This window comes from Harpia harpyja, chromosome 9, assembly GCF_026419915.1.
Source record: "Harpia harpyja isolate bHarHar1 chromosome 9, bHarHar1 primary haplotype, whole genome shotgun sequence".
NCBI lineage: Eukaryota > Metazoa > Chordata > Aves > Accipitriformes > Accipitridae > Harpia > Harpia harpyja.
The window spans coordinates 43,907,005-43,913,161 of NC_068948.1; positions in this window are offsets into that span (position 1 = coordinate 43,907,005).

Consider the following 6,157-nt stretch of genomic DNA (forward strand, 5'->3'; position numbering starts at 1 on the left):
CTGACCAACCTCACCTGGGGCCTCCACCCACACCCTCTGCCCACGGGTGGAAGGTCTATTTAAGCTCAGGCCTGGGTCTTTGTTCTTTTCTTGAGCTTTGCTGTAGGTGTGCTTGCTCCAGCCTTGTCTTTGCCTGGCTATGGACCCTCTGGATGTGGACCCCAACCCATGGGCTGACTTCCCAACTTGGACCTGTCTGATGACCGCTGGCCTGTGCCACTGGACCTGACCCTGACTTGTGTTTCCAGCCTGATGTCAAGCCTGCCTCGTTACCATGGACTTGCTGCTGAGATGGACTCATGGCAGACCCCAGCTGCCATCCCTGGGCTGACCTTGCTTGGAGAGGATGGGATGGGGCTTGCTGTGCCCTGGTCATGGGACATCCTCAGCTCAGACACCACAGAGAGCCCTTTGCTGACGTGAATGTGAGTTTGGCACAACTGAGTTTGTCTTCGCCGTATTTGAGGCTCAGCTTGTTTTCTTCTAAGCACAAAATGTGTTAAGATTATTGCTGTTTTTATATTTCAGCGCTTCTCTTATGTTCCTGTGCATGGGGTAGCTGTTTAAGCAATCCCATTGAGGAAGAGTTTATCTAGAGGAGAGGGTTTCACCCTTTAGGAAATCAAATATTATTTCTAGCTCTCCTTGTCCTTGATGCATGTGACTCAGCAGTCACAAGCTGGGGGTACGGAGTGTCCAGCAGGATGACTGACAAATTCACACTATTATGTACAGAAGAACTAGATTTCTGGAGGGTTTGCTATCAGCTTTTTTTAGCAGGTGGCTGGTTTTGAACACTAGCAGGTGTGGAGATGTGGGAAGGCAGCGGGGTGGTGCTTGGAGAGCCTGGAGGTGCTGGGAGAGTGAGTCATGTCAGCACAGCAGAGCTCACACTGACCTGAGCACCCCCTCCATCTCCTAGCCTGATGCCTGTCAATCTTCTGCAGTTCCACCTCGGGTGATGACAAGTCCTTTGGAGAAGTCCCTAGTGCTGGTATCTAGCAGAGGACCTTGGTGATCGCTGGAGACCTGAGGTACATTGCTTAAGCCCCTGCGTAAGGTGCCAGCTCCACAATGAGCCCGCTCAGTGGGATCCGGGAATTGCACAGAGCCTTGGGATCTGTTCCCTTTCCAAATGAAGAAATCGGGTCTCAGCTTTTGGGGCTCTTTCCTCTCTGTTCGTTTTCTAGCAGAACTACCCAGACTATCAAAATAGAGCCAAGTCCTATTTGAAATTCAGAGGGCACCATCAGTCCATGTCATTGGCAGGGAATAAATAAATACCTCCTTTGAACGAGTCAGGAGTGATGTGTTGCTGGGCTCATTCAAGGTCACATCTGTAAACATGTGGTGGAGGCAGGAAGCAAATCCGGACTGGATCCGATCTCAGCCCTCGCTTTCCTGCGGGACAAAAATCCCCCCCTGCTGCAGGAGTACCTGGCAAACACGGGCCAGTGCCCGGGGAGATGCCAGTGCTGGGTGCGTGTCTCTGCTCGTGTCCTTGATGGGTGGCTGAATGGGACTGTCTGGGGGTGTGTGGGAAGGGCCACCATCTCACTGGGCAGAGAGGATGGGTTTCTGGGGGGTCTGATGGTGTGACATCCAGCAAATGAGATTTTCTGTAAGAGTGCTGGATCCTGGTCTGGAAGCCGCCTCAGCGCCCTTAGGACCCAGCGGGTTTCCATGTGACTGGATGATTTTGGTTTATCTGCGTCTGGGACAAAACTTCCCTGGGGAAGGAACTCCGTTTCTGGCACGGCAGGTAAAACCCAAGCAGTTCTGTGGATGGGTCCAGCCGCTCGGCCACGCACATCTCACCCATTCTAGGCACTTTGCAGACCTCCTTATGCACCATTCCTCCCAGGGCAGTCCCCTCACCCTCTTGGGTGTGAAGCTATTCCAGGGCTGCGCTAGTCCCCATGCTCCCTTTGTCCATCCTGTGTGCTTAACCTATGGGAGAAGCAACCAGAGAAGGAGAAGCCAACAAAAAACCCACCCTCGCTCTGACAAGAACCTTTTCCTCCCTTGCCAAGGCTCAGACCCCAAGTCCAAGGCTGCTCAGCTCTGTGTCTCAGTGGCGCTCCTCACCCTTTGACGAATCCTGGCATTTGCAAAGTTATTATACCTCATTATGAATTGGATTTTAATCTACTGTAAATAGTCCTACCATTATAGTGTCATAAGAAGCAATTAGCCCCCCTGCTTGCTTCTATGCATGAGGGGAAAGCTTTAATATCACGGAACTGTGAGGGCTTGATGGGGCTTCAGCCTACATACATACATGCAGGCGGAGGCTTTGCTCTCGTGGCATTAACCTGTTCGGTGCGTGCCAAAGATTTCCCCTCTGTGTCCTTAGGAGGTCTCCAAAGTGGACATCTCCTGAGCTCCAGGGTTGATTTCAGCCTGGGATCTCTGCCTCTTGTTGGGTGTGCTCTGTGGTACAGCTGGAAATCTTCTTCCAGAGGATGGATGCAGTTCAAGCAGATGATAAATCGTGGTTTCCTTGCCTTGCCCTTAACCCACTCACAAAGGGGATTATCATCCACAGGGGTGAGAGGCATCTGGAGTCCTGTCCCCGCATTGCCTCTGGGTGATTATTTCCAATCTTGGTGAAGCTTCCCTCCTTTGCCTCGTGGAGGAAATTCATTATCTGGAGCTGGTGTGCTTGCACGGTTATAAACGAATCCCACCTTCTCCATGCCTGTGTCACCTGGAGCCGGACCGGGGGAGCTGGCAAGAGCCTGGGCACTCAGATGTCAGGGCTGTCCCCACTGGGTAATGTTGCATGATTAATAACACCCCCAGGTTAATGGGGTTTTAATGTTCCTCCAGCAGCGGAGAGAGGGGGGTAGTATCCTCAGCTCCAAGCTGGCGTGGTGCAGAGCAGAGGCTTTGGTCTTTGTTTTAGGGAGGAATCAAGGCGTCTTTGTGCTTGGTGCTGTACGTACGTCTGTGGACACTGTGGCATGCGTGGGTTGAACAACACAGGCAGAGCTAGACGTGCTCTGGGGTTGGGAACTGTACTTGAGTGATCGTGGCATGGTGCGTGACGAACACAAGCATTGAATACTGTCCCCAGTGATATTATGGGGTTCCCAGCACAGGGTGGTGGATTGCCCAGAGCAGGGGGTGTGAGCATGGCACAGGTCCTGCATCACGCTGCTCAGCCTAAGGAGCACCAAGATCCATCCTTATGCCATTTCCAGCAAAGAGGGGCTCCCTGCACTGTGGGTTTAGCAGGGAAAAGGCTTTTCTTTCCTCTCCCTGAGGGTGGGAAGGGACCCAGCTTGCACACGGAGGGGCAGCAGGGCTGGGCAAAGGGGCTTGTGGTCCATCCCTCCTTGCCCCTGGGGTCCTGTTCACAGACTGTATTGCAGTCCCTGCTCCTGTGAGCAGTCCTGCAGAAACCTGCTTGCAGGGGATGGGCCCAGAAACATACCCCCCCACCCCCCCGACACGCACTCCCCATCCTTTCTTTGCCACATGAAAGAAAAGCTGGCTGGCTGTTAATTACATGAACCTTCTTATGGGCAATTGAGCTGGCTGCGTGTGTGCGTATTCATGCTGTCTGCAAGTTCTTGTCTGATTCATGCTCACAGGTGACTGAAATGAAGCCAAATTTTGCAACAAAGCAGGACACTGCTGGCTGTGTCCAGCTGCATCCAGGCCCTGTCCACCCAGTAAGGCAGCATCTCTTTCTCCAGGGGCAGAAACAGTGGCTACCTCCATCCCAAACTCAGTTTTTGAGTCCTTGTCCCCATGGCTGAGATGTTACAGAGCCCCAAAGGGATGGGCATCCCTCTGCCTGTTACCTCTTCTCCCTCTGCTTTCCCAGGGAAGGTCCTTCAGGCTAAGCTTGGGCAGAGGAACACAGTCCTTCCCTGGTGTGTGGGCCGGGTGAGGATGCGGCCCCTTCCCTTTGCTGGAGGTGGAGGAGACTGGTGCTTTGGGGAGGGGATGGGTTATAATGTCAAGGGGGGCTGGGGGAGAGAGGGTGCTCTGCGTGGGGATCAGTGCTGCTGTTCCCCGTGTCCTGGGTGTACAAGTGGAGCCCAGCAGTGAGCCACCGTGCTGGCTGGGGACTGTCCTCTGGTGGCAAGGTCAGCCTGGGACTCGAGTCCCTGTCACTGCCTCTGTCCTGTGTACGCTGAGGAGGTGCTGGTAGCCCAGGGAGGTGCTGGTCCCTGGCTTTGCTTGCTGCGAATCTGGGATGTTCCCCAAGGACCCTTCTCTCCCAGTGGAGTTGGTCGGGGGTGTTGGCCGACAGGGCTCACAAAGCCCTCCTGTATGCTTCCATAAGGTGTAGATAAGAGTGCTGGCCACCTCTGTGCACAAATCCCAGCACAGTTTGGCCCATGCCCACCAGTACCCTCCCAGTCAGGGTCTGGGCACAGGACACACGAAGGGACATGCCATAGACCTCCACGGCTCTGCAGCTCCTCTCCTTCCTGCCAGATTGACACCAACCTCTTCAACACTGAGTTTCCAGGCCTTAATTTCCAGTTCTCATTGCTATTCATCGGTGCATCTGAATATTTTAATCCCTGGGGGGGGGGAGGGCTGGAGAACAGCATGGCCCCCCTTTCCCAGCCACCTTCCCTTGCTTATCTGCTGAAACCAGGGCCAAACTGTTCCCAGTCTCAGTGGGTGAGACAAATTGTAGAAGAAGCTTAAAGCAAGACCAGCATCTCCCACCTTGTGCTTGGAGGGGGCTGGGGAAGAAGAGAAGGAGGGGGTGAGGGAAGTGGCTTGTAATTACAGAGTAAGAGGCAGAGATAAAATGATAATGGAAGAGTTCTGACCCGGCCGAGCCAGTTCTGCAAAGCTGTGAAATAAATTTAGCAAAAGAGCGAGGGCACGGGGGCTTCCAGGCTGGGTTACAGCTGAAATGCTGGTTTCGCAAACAAGACAAATTGGATTGCAAACATCTGATTAACCTCTTTGCTTATATTTTGTTGGGAAAGGCAACAGATTCCAGCCAAGGCCGGCACTGTGGCTTGGTATCCCCTTGCAGGAGACAATCTGGAGGAGAGGAAAGCGATTCTGTGCTTTCACCTGCTGGCTTGCTCCTTGCTGTCCAGACATTCAGGAGAGGAGAATTTCAAGCTCTTCTGGCCCCTCTGCCTTGCGGTGGAAGCTGTGTGTTACGTCCGTGATGCCCTCGCCATGGGAGGAGTAGGTGCTGGTGGGGCTTCTCCCCGTGTTTCTTTGTTCTTCAGCTCAGTTGAAGTTCCCCAGTTCCATGGGGACAGGGGTGGGGATCTCTTGTGGCCTCCCCAGCTGGGCTGGCTGTGCAGGGGCTACTGACTCTTCTGGGTTTGACCCAACCTCTTTGGAGAGGAGAGTAAGAGCAGGAAAACAACCTTCTGCTCCCTTCTCTGGGCTCCAAGGGTTGCTGTTTATCTTGCTGGAGGGCAACCGTTCCACATGGATTTCAGAAGCGATGTAGCTCTGTGACCCCCCCCCCCCCTCCCTCCCCATCCCCTCTCCGCCTCCTGCCTTCCCCTCACCCCAACCTCTTCTCTTTTTCACCCCACCTTCCCCCAGGGGCATCCAGCCAGTGCAAATGGTCCCTTGGCAGCAATGATGAAGATGGATGTCTGATTGATTCTCTCTCCTCTGTGCAACCCCCTCTCCAGCCCCCCCTTTTCCCTCTTCCCCCCCCCCCCCCCCCCCTTCCATGCCCTTCTGGCAGAAAATTAAAAGGCTATTTGTTAAAGGGTGAAAGCCCTCAGGTGCAGCCCCCGGCTGGACAATTTGTCTCCATGAAAAGGATGCTATTATGAGAGCGGCTGGATCCAGGAGGAGGGGGAGAATTTGCCAGGAAGAGAAGGGAGAGGTGGGGAGGGGGAAGGAGGCATCTCCCAGGGACAATGAGGTTGGGCTGGGGGGGACGGGAGATTGTCGGGGCTTGCCGGCTGGGCTGCCGTTCAACGGGGAGCGCGGAGGGGAGGGAGAGCCATGTGCTGGAGGGAGGGAAGCCAATCCTCTTGTTATGAGGCCTGCCGCAGAGCAGAAGTGCCGACCTGCCAAATCCTCTCCGGCAGCGGCTCCGCAACTCACCCGCTTCAAAGGGAACAGACGCTCGGGCCGGCTGGGCATCCCGCTGAGTAGCGGTACCCCAACAGCCCACCTGTCCTCGGGCAGCAGGGGCAGA